The following is a 13,500-nucleotide window of genomic DNA, read 5'->3' on the forward strand; positions in this document are numbered from 1 at the left end:
TTCTGCATTTCTCTCCCACACAGACTCTCCTTGTGTAAAGTGCTCTAATTAGCTGAATGATGCACAGTGACGCCATCTGCAGCAAGATGATGTTGTTGGTCTTTGGATCTGGTCTGTGGGTTTTCACTATGACTGTTCTTATCATCCTTCTCCTCTGATTATCTGAGATTTTTCTTGTTCTGCTGCTTCAGGCCTTAACTAGAACTGTGCCTGTGGTCTTGCATTTCCTCACTATGTTCCTCACAGTGGAAACTACTGAAACCAGCTGAAATCTCTGAGAGAGCTTTTTAATATCATTCCTCTAAACCATGATGTTGAACAATATGTGTTTTCAAGTCATTTGAGAGTTGTGTTTTGAGGCTTTCATGATGCCATTCTTCAGAAAAGATGCAAAGTGGAGAAAAACTTGCAGTGGACCACATTAATCCTTTTCTTTATAATTGGATTCATCTGTGAATGTAGGTCAAGGGTCAATGAGCTCCCTAAACTAATTCTGTGTCCCAGTAATTAATGCTAAATGTATTTAAATCAATAAAAGGACAAGAGTGCATACATTTATGCACCTGCCTAATTTAGTTAAAACATTATTGCACACTTTCTGTAAATCCTATAAACTTCATTTCCTGTCTCAAATATCACTGTGTTCTTCTGCTATATGATATATTTAACTGACTTATATATTTAACTCTCATACCACTGAAATAATTGTGCACACTACTGTGTATTAAATGTTATAATGTGTTCCAGGCTTCAGTGGCTATATCTGGTAAGGAAAGGCTCACTAGGAGAGGAAGTGTGCATGTGCACACCTTTAATTATAGGGCATTTCTGAAGGGCAAAGCATTAATACCTTCATAAAGAATCTTAAAATAGAAGCACTGATCTCCAATCATTTTAGCCGTGTTATTGCAGACCTTCAGCAGTGTGTGATAAGATGTAAGATCACACATAAACAGCATTCCTACACTCAGATTTTTTATAAATATGTCTGACTGTGGTTCGTCTAGTCTTACTGTTTGTTTTTTGCTGTGTGGTTTGTTTTTTATGTGTGCATAGTTACACAATGAGTGTGTACATGTTATACAAGAATATTATAAGCATTGTAAAATAGGAAAGACATGCCGGTGGTTCTTTTTTGGTGGTCCTTTTTATGTGCATCTTCACTTTAGGAGTATTTTTGTATATTTTTGCGTAATTTGTTAATTTTGTATTTACTATTGACTAATACAGTGCAAGGATAAATATTATAAACAATTCAGCAATATTTCATCAATTTTGCAATGTAATATTTTTTACATTGACTTATATTGAAATTTAGTTTTTTTTTTTTTTCCTTTTATCTCCTGTAAAGTTGCTATTTTTTATAGATGATATAAAAAAATGCTCTAAATGACAATAGTTTTGGAATACGAAAAAAAGGTGTTCGTAGTTTATAGAATAAAACAACAATGTTCATTTTACTTAAACATATTACATTTGGACCGCTGCACAAAGCCTTCTCCAGCACATCCCATAGATTCTCAATTGGGTTAAGGTCTCTTTATTATTATTATATATATATTTTTTTTAAATCTGTATCTTTTTAGTTAGCTTTTTACTTCAAAGGAATCTGATTATCCTTCAGTATAACTGCAGTAATGTAATTTTTAAACAGATATATGAGTACATGTAAATGTACTGGCTCTTTTCTTTTTAACAGAAGTGTACATTAAAAATATTAACCTAATGAAACCTGAATGAAAGGAGCTTTGGGTCTGTGTTTTGCTGTAGTAGCTGCCTAGCGTGAGTTGTGGCAATTGAGGCATTGCAGCTGTTTGAAAATCTCTGCTGTTCTCCCCAATCTCCACATCCCATCAGTGCTCTCCACAGCATGTGCTGCACTCCATTATAACTGTGACAAAATCTACACTCCAGCACCAAAACACAATTATAAAGAGAACATGCTGCAGCACTGCTGGCACCACAACAAACCACTAGCTGAGAGCAATATGTAAAAATGTGGATTATCATCAGAAACGTGTGTGTGTGTGTGTGTGTGTGTGTGTGTGTGTGTGTGTGTGTGAGGGGGTGATTGGATAGGAGCCCCAGGTGTTTTACGGTGTCTGAATCTTTTGTTTGGAGAGCACACATACTGAAGCCATATTCAGGCCAAGTGTGTGTGTGTGTGTGCATCTGTGTCTTACATAAATCCACTTATTGATATGAGATTTCTGCCCTACATTCTAGCTCACTTCTGTCCAATAAAAATATAAGAGCGTAGGATATATATCTGACACGTATGTGTGAAAAGAGTATTCACAGGGCTGTTCTGTTACTATTCTGGGAAACAGGCATGAGGACCTCTCACAGCTGAAGCCAATTACGTTAACTATCTTATAACAGCAGCGCATGTCAAGGCCTGAGATGTATGTCAGTCAATGGATGAAGGTTCTATCAAAATTGGTTCTTCTAGTTGAGTGTTGGAGGTGGAAGAAATGGCCAGGCTTAAGCAGAACTGCCAACATGTACACATCGTGCGTAACAGGCTCATTTGTCAACTCCTAGTACACTTGTACGATTCCGTGTTCTAAAGCAGGGTTTCTCAACCGGGGGGCCGCGAAGCACCCTCTAGGGGTCCGCAGGATCATCCTCAGAGGGAGACAGTGGTCTGTAGTGAGCGCTTTAACTCAGGGGTCTCAAACTCGCGGATATTTTGTGGGCCGCGACTTGACTTTTTGGATACAATCCGGGTTAGCACCCGAACATCCCTTTCAGACAGCTTCCTCTTACAGCGTCCACAGTTAATCCTGTTGGATGTGGTTGGTCCTTCTTGATGGTATGCTCACATTACCCTGGATACCGTAGCTCTTGATACATCACACTTGATACATCTTGGTCACGGATGCAACATCAAGACGTGAACCAACAATTTGTCCTCTTTTGAACTCTGGTATGTCACTGGTATGTTGTGTGCATTGCAATAGTTTGAGCAGAACTGTGCTCTTACCCTGCTAATTGAACCTTCACACTCTGCTCTTACTGGTGCAATAAAGTGCAATTAATGAAGACTGACCACCAGGCTGCTTCAATTTAGCCATGAAACCTCCCACACTAAAATGACAGGTGTTTCAGTTTCATTGTCCAACCCCTGTGTCACGTCTGGTGCTGTTAGCTCCTCTGTCCCTTCCACACCCAGCTCTAACGGAGGTTCTCAGGTCAACAACTACATTACCCAGAATGCACCACCCGCTGACATCACGCAGTCACCTGATCACGTGACACCTCACCTGCCGCGTATTCTGTCATGATGAGCACAGAATTGCAGACACGTGCAGATACTGATAAAAATATATGTTTATTATAAAAATAAACAGATGTAATCGTGGTTGATACAGAAAACAGTTAATCACCAGAAACCAGAGCAATGTAGACAAAACCATACCATAAACGAGAGACAGTCCAGAGTTCATACACGAGAGATCCAATGTCAGAGGTAATCCAAGAGGCAGTAGTGAAAACACAGTCCAGGTAATACACAAGCAATCCAATATCAGAGGCAAAGGCAATAATCGGCGTCGAGAAAACAAAAGCAAGGTCATACACAAGATAAACTGAGACAAGAGATAAAGTAACGCTTTGTAATGAGGAGAACCTACAATACGCGGCGTGGGTGTTTGTGTGGAGTGCTTTTTTATAGTGCCAGTAATCAGTATTCAGGACTTCCTGGAGGAAGCAGGTGAGGTGTCACGTGATCAGGTGAGTGCGTGATGTCAGCAGGTGGTGCATTCTGGGTAATGTAGTTGTTGACCTGAGAACCTCCGTTAGAGCTGGGTGTGGAAGGGACAGAGGAGCTAACAGCACCAGACGTGACACCCTGTACATGCTCTGTTTGCTATTGTAATGTTTGTTTATTAGCATTATTTTCAATTTTTTTTATAAATATTTATATTTAAGATATATTTTTGCTCAAATGTTATATAGTGTTTTCCAGTTCCATTATTGTTAACATTTAATTTGTTTCTGCTAATGCTTAAGAGTCTTGTGTTGATAGTAACCAGACTTCTTGTGCTCTCCTTTAGGTCAGGTCCTCAAGATCTAACAATAGTGTCTAGATATTTTATTATTAATATTATTTTTGTCTAGATGTCCAGATATTATTCATTCATAGATTAAGGTGATGCATTTATGCAGACTGTAGCAAATTAAGCAGATCACAGCATTCTGATTCAGTTCTCGAGTCTCCATGTCTGAGTCTGACTCTATCGTTTTTATCTGTCTATTCATCTCTCCCTCTTTCACTCCTGTTATTTATGGTGAACTAAGTACATTGGTTCCTTTAAGACTGTTGTTCATGGCTCATTTCTCAATGATTTTTCCAGGCTCCTTAGATGTTTTTGAGGATGGAATTAAAAATATCTCAGACCAACACGCACAAAAATGCTCATGCTTCCGATTATGATCACATGATTCTGGCTCTTTTGATCTCTAGCAAAGTCATTTTCTTCATTGAACTTCCTGATTACTTCCCGTATACAAGGGCAGCCCCCTGCCTCTCTCTCTCTCTCTCTCTCTCTCTTTCTCTCTCTCTTACCCACACACATGTACACTTTCACTCATTCTAAATACCCTCATCAGAGCGTGCACTGAAAGGATTATTATGGCTGTTGCAGCTGGAGCTTGTGATGTTGCTTTAAGGGATTCCAGTAAACTAAGGAAGATATTAATGCTACTGATAAAATATTCGCTGCAGCCTAGATCACAGAAAAAGGACTTATCTTTAAGCCCATTTGCACAAGGATGTTGACTAGATGTTTCTTAGTCTGTTGTGACCTGTGTACCAAGAGACAGCAGCAACCAAAATTACATCTCCTGCTCTTTAAAAAGGTTTAGGAGTACCGGAGTTAGTTTGTCACATCCATACTGATAAATAAGATAAGATAAGAAAAATAAGAGACCACTTAAAAAAAATTACTAAATTAAAAACCTCTGGAATATAATCAAGAGGAAGATGGATGATCACAAGCCATCAAACCAAACTGAACTGCTTGAATTTTTGCACCAGGAGTGACATAAAGTTATCCAAAAGCAGTGTGTAAGTCTGCTGGAGGAGAACAAGCCTTGATGCATGTAAACTGTCTTTAAAAACCAGGGTTATTCCACCAAATATTCATTTCTGAACTGTTAAAACCTTAATGAATATGAATTTGTTTTCTTTGCATTATTTGAGGTCTGAAAGCTCTGCTTCTTTTTTGTTATTTCAGTTATTTCTCATTTTCTGCAAATAAATGCTCTATAAAACAATATTTTTATTTGGGATTTGGGAGAAATGTTGTCCGTAGTTTATAGAATAAAACAATGTTCATTTTACTCAAACATATATCTATAAATAGCAAAATTACATTCAACCATGGGCCATCCAACTAGGGTTACCGAATATAAAAATAAAAGCATAAGAACAGATCTGTGCATCATGTGCTACTTTGTTTGTTGCATAGTCTTAACATTAAGTTGTGCTGGAACGGCTGGTAGGAAGTGCATGTCGTTCTTATCTCACCTGCATATTCCACACCTTGGTGCAATGCTCAGAAACCTGTGTGCAGCTGCATTTGTATATGTGTTCTAGTCCTTGCATGAAAAACACCATATGGACAAACGTATTGGGACACCTGCCAATTTTATCTGAAATAATTGGTATTAAAAAAAAGAGATTATCCTGTTTTTTTTTTTCTTTTTTCAGTAGACCAATATGTATTGGAAGGATCAATATTGCAGATATACCCTGATAACCCACCCCTGGCATTAGAGACTGAGCAATATATTATATTATGTTAATCTACCCCAGAGTGTCCTATTCTATTGTTAGTATTGTTAATTTCCCTACTGGAACTAGACAAGCTGTGTGTTGTACATGTATTGCACATATGTGTTAGCAATGAGTGCAAAAGAAGGCATTCATTTGAAGGGGTGACCACAGACATTATTCAAAACTATTTCACATAATTGATATTACACCTAAAACACAAGTCTTATGACACCAGGGGCAGGAAAATGGCTAATTGTACACAATCTGTCCATTTTATCTTTGGGGTGTTCTCTCTTTTGTTGCCAGTGGTTTAGACATGGCTGTGTGTTGAGTTATTTAAAGGTCACAGAAAATGTACTCTGTAATACATGCTGTACACTGACTACTTTACATTGTATCAAATTGTCTTATCTTCAGTGTCCGATAAAAAGATATAATAAACTATTTATAAAAATGTGAGGAGTGTACTCACTTTTGTGAGATACTGTATATGTACAAGACTGATTCCAAATGAAGTGAAGTCTGAGGGCAAGACCGTTCCTTTAGTCCTGTAGTCTTGAGTACTGCAACACTTGAGTATTTATTTCCTCCTCTATCCCATTTTGACCTCCTTTAGGCCCAATTTAAAAATGTTTTTTTTTTTTTTAGCTTTAAATTCTATTACTCTTTAGTACATCACTATTGTAAGTCGCTTTGGACAAAAAGATCCACCAAATGAAATGAAATGTAATGTAATGTAATGTAGTGCCTCAACTGGATCAACCTGAACTAAATTTTGACTCCAGATGATTCACAGTTAATCCCTTTCCATATATACTAGTAAATTCCAAGGACAAAATGTTTAGTGTGTGGATTTTTAAGTAGTGCAAATGTCAATAATGATACCCCAGCCATTGGGGTCTGAGAGCACCGTATTTTTTTTTTTGCACTATAAGGTGCACTCAAAATAATTTAATTTCCCTTTAGTTAATTGTGTATTAGTCAGGTTGTAAGGATCAGTAAAGTATATTGGACTGTAGTCTGTATGTTTACCATGTTAAAACAAGCTATGTGGGTCAAACTGCTATAGCTGATAGTTTCCTGGGTTACTGGAACACTCAGGGTTCTTTAGTGTAGCTCTGTTGGGCAGCATTTGCTAACGCTGAACACTGCTGCTAACCACGGCTAGCGCTGCTGCTAACTGCGCTGTTTAAAAAAAAATATTGGAAAACTATGCTTACTGTAAAAAAAAAAGGAAAAGCTTTACTCATCTGAATTAAATATTACCGTGTGACACCCTTGTTCTGTACTATTGTCGATTAAAATGTGCCTTATAATCCAGTGCATCCTATATGTGTGAAAATAGACCAGAAAACATTATAAACATTATAGTGCCTGAATAGATGGGATAGTCCTCCCACTCCCCATCACTAACTGGGCCTTAGTGTTCTCCTCCAAGCATGTTCAATAATGTTATGTTGACCACAGCCAGTGGTTGATTGGCTTGGTGAGTCTCAGAGGAAACATGGAAGTAAGCAAAGCTGGAAGTGAGCAAATTGAGTGAGAAAGTAAAGCAACAGTACATCTATACTGCTAATAAGCAAATAAGAAGCTTGAGTAGATCAGAGGTTAAATTGTACTACAGGACACTGAGCAGTAGTGGCTTGTACAGTTGGGAATGTAGGAATATTGTTTGCTACTCTAGGAATGTTTGATGTGTGCCAGCAGTTCTGGGGAATATTTGGAGGTGTTGAAGAGTTGTGTGCATGTATGCGTGGGTGTGTTGACGGACTGGGTTGAATAATGTCAGAGTGTTGCCAGGGCCGTGGCATGCACCTGGCACTTTGGTGGGCATTTCTAGGATTGTTATGAGATTCTGTGCTCTGCATCATTTTGAAGAATACTATCCAGCAAAATCATTACAGCAGTCTAAATGAAGTCTCAGTATCGTGTAACGGTACATTTAGTTCAGTGCTGGTTATTCTCTGTAGTAGTCAGCAGGGGTGCTGGTAGAACCGTGATGTAGATGAACCATAATGGCACCATCCATTTACTTTAGCCTGTCCTGAATAGGGGTGTGCCATATCGTATTGTACACGATAATATCATCAAAATTTGTAACAATATTACAAATTACAATACTATCCCCTAAAATATCATGCCATATCACCCACCCCATTTCCCATTATACATCTAATAGAGACAGATTATATCTGTCCAGTATCGTTTATTTTACTTTAATCCTGGATATATGGAGATATTTGGAGTGGATTTTTAGCATCATGACATTCTGCATCATTGGCTACTGTAACAAATCTGATAAAATTCTTGTATTTTTTAATATCTCACTTAGGGGTGTGCAGTATTATATTGTATGTAATAATACTTTTTTTGTTTCTTGCAGTGTATAGTGTATTTTTTTTAAGTGTTTTGTCATATCGCCAATAGTAAATATCATGAAATATCGTGATATTATTTTAGGGTCATATCGCCCACCCCTAGTCCTGAAATCCAGTCCTTAAGCATTTCATATTTGTAAGTTCAGGTGCTGTTGCTGCTGTTTGTTTTAGAGCAGAAAGGCTTTTTACAACATGATTTATGTTAAATACTGTGTATATTCTGATGCCACATGTAGCATTTACTCCTTTTATTAAGTAGACTTTTTGTTTTTAGGCATTTTTTGGACATTTTAAATTCAGTGCGACTTACAAAAGTGCTTTGCTGTTTATTTAGAAAATATTCAAAGCTAGTTTGTGGAGGCTAGAATCAAAAAGATAGATAGAAGATCAAGCATGAATACAGCTAAATACAAGTCAGTATAGATACCTAATAATACATAGAAGATAAGTGCTAATTTAGGTACTCTTGTGTACCTTAAGTGAATTGATGAGTCTTCAGTCAGTGTTTAAAGACAGCAAGAGACTCTACAATAATTATTATACATTCATTTTGCCCCCAAAAATAACAGTTCTAAGAAATTTTGAAAAGCTTGCCTATGATATCTCTTATAATTATAGATGTACATAAATAATTGTCCAATTTAGATTTTTATGGTGCCTTGCACAGGGTTTGCAACTGAATTTTTCAGTGTATCTTCAGTGGTAATCTTTTGAGATCCGATCATCCGCACAACATAAAAAGCACAATGGAACTATAACCACGCTTAATCAAATATAAGTCAGTATGCAGCTCCATGTGGAAACAAAGACTGTGTATAACTGTGAGTTTAAACTGTAGATGGGTTTAATGGTGAATAGAAAAGCTTCACCATGAATCTGACCCAGAAACACCTTATACATAACCGCTGGCATTACGTAAGGCTTTGTGAGAGCATGAAAGGGCCACTGGTGTAAGAGTGTATGTGGCGAGAGGGCTTACAGCATAGTTGGACCTATAGTATAGAGGGTTATAGGCGTTTAGACGGAAGTCTAAGCTTAGATTAGGCAGTCTTGTGTTTGGCCTCAGGTCTCCGGAGATTAGGAGCTCAAGCCGGAATTCTGTCTCCTCGGCTAGAATGCTTGAACCCCCTCCATCTTTCATCTTAAGGCCTCGTCGCCCCACTGACCGCTGGACCTTCTCCCATCTGACCCAGAGCTGAACAGAGCTGTGAATGAGTGCGTTTATTCTGTCATGCAGAAAGTTTCCTCACTGCAGTCGTCAGCAGGCTAGAACATAGTCTGCTTTTCCATCCACCTCCTAATTCTCTCAGGCATTTACTTTTGCATTACACGCATTATCTAACTGTTTTTGCTGATTTTTAACCCCTATTCTAGTGTCTAAATGTATTACTGTTCTTGCCAACAAGTCATGTCAGAAGTATGGTGTTTATGAGATAAGCGTATATAGAAAAAAACACATTTAGTTTGTGTTAAAGCTGCATTCCTTCAGATTTTTTTTATTAAAAGCAATAGTACTATTCCTAAAATGGAAAGGAACAAATTATTCTCATAAATGACATCATTGTGAATTTGTGATGATCTAGATACATTCATTCTAAAAACAGGGTGTCTGTTCTGTCTTTTTTGCAGTTTTTCTGGCTAAGACATGCATGATACTGCTAATGGTGCTGAGACAAGAGCTACTGCAAAAATAGAGATATCCAAACGGCAAATTTATCTTGTCTCAGTCTGTCAGGGTTCCCACGGGTCCTTATAAATTCTTAAAATGTCTTAAATTAAATTATGGGTAATTAAGGTCTTAAATTGTCTTAAATTTACTGTAGGTAACTAATTCTTAGATGGTGCGTTTAATGCTGGTGGGAAAACACAGTGGTCCATCATAAATATCTAATCCGGGAAGAGAACTAAGATCAATAGAGAGCTAGCTAACATTAGTGGCGAGTTAGCTAACATACTAACTTTAGTTAGCTGAAGCAAGCTAGCTAACGTTACCAGGGAAGAACTAAGGTAAGCAGAAAGATAGCTAACATTAGCCGTGAGTTAGCTAACATACTAACGTTGGCAGCAGGTTAACTAACTTTAGAAGTGAGCAAGCTAACAAACTAACTTTAGCTAGCTAAAGTTACCATGGACAGAAATAAGGTTATCGTAAAGCGAGCTAACATTAGTGGCGAGTCAACTAACATACTAACGTCAGCGGAAAGTTAACTAACATTACCGGGGAGAGAACTAAGGAAATGATGACTAAATAATATTTATTAAACACTTAAAAAGATCCTAAAAGCATTTAATTTCACTTATAAAATGGTGCAAGAACCCTGGATATGGCTTTCCCTCTTCTTAAAAGAAAAACAATTTATGGGATAAGTTCAAGGAAACCTTAAGAGTCTAATGTCTCACCATTAGGACGTTTAGAAAAAGGTGAGAAAGTGTTACATACAGATTTACAGTAGGTTCTGCACACAACTTAGCTCTGTTAGCTAGCATTAGCTTGCTAGTTTGATATGTTTCGTGTTTAGGATTGGCATTGTTTAATGTCTATCAGATATATGTGGAATCAATGGCCATTAGCTAAGGTGTTTTGGTTATATTGGGAGATATACCTCATGAAAATCGAGGCGTGATAAGCATACATAGAAGCCATTTGTTTGTTTTAAAATATTTTTTTATATTAAAAGCAATATAAAGTATTCCTGAATGGGAGGGGATAAAATAGTCTAATAAATGACATCAGTGTGATTCTGTGACTATCTAGATATATGCATTCTATAAACAGGATGTCTGGTCTGACTTCTCTGCAGTTTTTCTGGCTATGACATGTATATGTCATATACAGCAAATTCAGTTTATCTCAGTTTGTAGAATTAGACCGGAAAAAAAGCTGTGAAACTAGAAAAAAATGAGGCAGAGTTATGGTTAAAATCACCAGATTTAAAAGTACTCTTCCTCATATTGGTTTAACTACACATTCTCACTGTAGAGATTCCCAAAATTGTTACGTTACTGTCACTTTAAAAAATGTTTTTTATTTATTTATTATTTATTTAGATATAGTTTATTTTTTTTGGTAATGATTACAGCTCATGGCCTCAAATCAAAGCTGTCTCAGATCTGAAATTATGTATTCTTACTCCTTTAAATGTTGTGACATTTTAATGAAATGTACCCCATGTCTTCTTTGACCTTTAAACCAGAGTTATTTCTTTAGACTGGTGTTTGCCGGGTCTAGACCCCAGACTACCTGAGAAACTCTCACAGTCTCACACATACACTCACAATCGAACGTACACTCTGCCTCCTGACACAAACACACTTAGACATCATTGCCTTTTCTCCTGCTGGTTTTAGCAGAAAGTGCTGCTATTAATAGACATAGAAGCTGCATTCCACTTCTGCTGCATCGCCCTGCTGTTCTGTTCAGTGTAATAACTAAAATGTCACAAAAGCTATTATACATTTTAGTCAAAAGTTTAAGACTAGAAATAATTCAATTTAATGCTTTTACTGGTGCTTTCAGGTTAGACAGATGACTTCTGGGATACTCCACCTTATTTTTATTCCATCCACTTTTTTTTGATACTGTAAATATTTTTATTGCAAGATTTAGCCATAGCAATATAAAACAGAAAAAGGGGAGTATTTTGTGCATTTAAATATACAGTATATTTTTTTACAGTATCTTAAGTATAAGAAGGACATTCAGCCCAAAGGATTCAAGCAATCACAAAATCAACATCTCACATCATTACCTAAATAGTCCAAGTATGGGTCCCATATTTTTGAAAAATAAATAAGGTTTGTCTTTTACAGCAGAGAGGAATGCTTCAGAAGGTATAATGCTTGTTACAGATTGTTGCCATTGATTTATGGATTCCATCCACTTTGTGCAACATACCAGTTCCAGGACAGTCCTAGAGCATGATGCTCCCAACCATAGACTGTATATAGCTGGACAGAGCATCGTCTCTTAAAAGTGAAGCCACCACAGGTCGGGCGCCCCCTGCTGTTCGGCTGCAGAAAGCTGTGTAACTCCACCCATTCCCATAGGTTTCAATGGCAAAACAGACAACTTTCAATCACGTTTTTTTCTAATATACTGTAATTCTACCTCCATTATTTAAATGTAACAGCTAGTGTAACCTCTGCTTATATTGTCAAATTTTTATATCCCCACAGAACACGTTTTTTAAAACTTTATTCGGCTCTATTCAAAAAAGGTGTGGTTATTGTAAAAGTGCTGGTTATGGGCGGGACCAATAACACACCGTCAGCTCCGCTCCGCCCTGCTCTGCAGTCTGTGACCGCGAGGCAGCCCTCAGGGGCGGGGTTATTTAAATGAGTAGGCGGTCTCTCCACAGCCTTTCTCCCTCCTCTGGTCTCTACTGCGCAGACTCTGGTCTCTGAATCGCCAAAATGGCGGAAGATTTTGGCTTCATTTTCATTGAATGAATGGGAACGGCGACACGGCGTCCATCTTTATATACAGTCTATGCTCCCAACACCATGTTTAACAGTTGATACAGTTAGATGGGTGGTGGCTTCTTGGTGCTTTCTGGTATAAAACTTACTTGAACTATTGGTCATAGGCACGAGCCGAAGGCGAATAACATCACAACCTCGAGTGTTCTATTGCTTTTATACAACAGTTTATTTTTTTACAAAATGATTAAAGAAAATAAATCAAAGAACTTTAAGAAATTAAGAATGAATATGCTTTAATATGGACTGTGCCTTCTGCCAAAAATTAGTTCCACCACAACTGTAACAGAACTGAAACTTAACTACAAAACGGTGTATGGTTTATACAGACTAACACCATGAAAGTTAGCTTGTAATCAAAATATGGAATAAGTGAAGATGGTGACGTTAAGAGCTTAAAATAACGCTAATACTCTACTCTCCTGCTCTGTGGAGTCATCTTCAGGTAAAAGCTGCACATTTTTTGAGCATTTCTGCCTGTTTTGCTGTGTGTTGTTGGTTTTAGCTAGCCGGCTGGACACGGCTTAGGTTGTGTTAGGTTAGCGTAGCTTGCTTTAGCTCAGCCTTAACTTCTATCGTTCTGGCTGTCAGACGGCATTAGCCGAGCGATTTTCTTTCCCTGGCTGAGCGCTAGCCTGTGCTAAGCTAAAGCTGCCGCTGATGCCGTTGATGATTCTAAGCTGTCCTGTGTATATACGCCGTTACTTGGCAACGCGTTGGCGGACTGATACAAGTTTAGTGTGAGAAGGATGTTATCACGAATATCATCAGGGCTAGATCACTTCTCAACCAATCAGATTGTGAGGTCGGAACTAACTGTTGTATAATTGTGCACAACCGTTTAAACTGTGGATTTGAATT

At 37.7% G+C, this 13,500-nt stretch overlaps 1 protein-coding gene across 1 annotated transcript in view; it reads left to right on the plus strand.

The window, feature by feature from the left end:
* Nucleotides 1-13,500, plus strand: part of scfd2 (sec1 family domain containing 2) — a 226,660-nt gene that overhangs the window by 166,351 nt on the left and 46,809 nt on the right. The gene's annotated exons all lie outside the window — the stretch shown is intronic.

The sequence above is a fragment of the Astyanax mexicanus genome, chromosome 1 (assembly GCF_023375975.1).
Source record: "Astyanax mexicanus isolate ESR-SI-001 chromosome 1, AstMex3_surface, whole genome shotgun sequence".
Lineage (NCBI taxonomy): Eukaryota > Metazoa > Chordata > Actinopteri > Characiformes > Acestrorhamphidae > Astyanax > Astyanax mexicanus.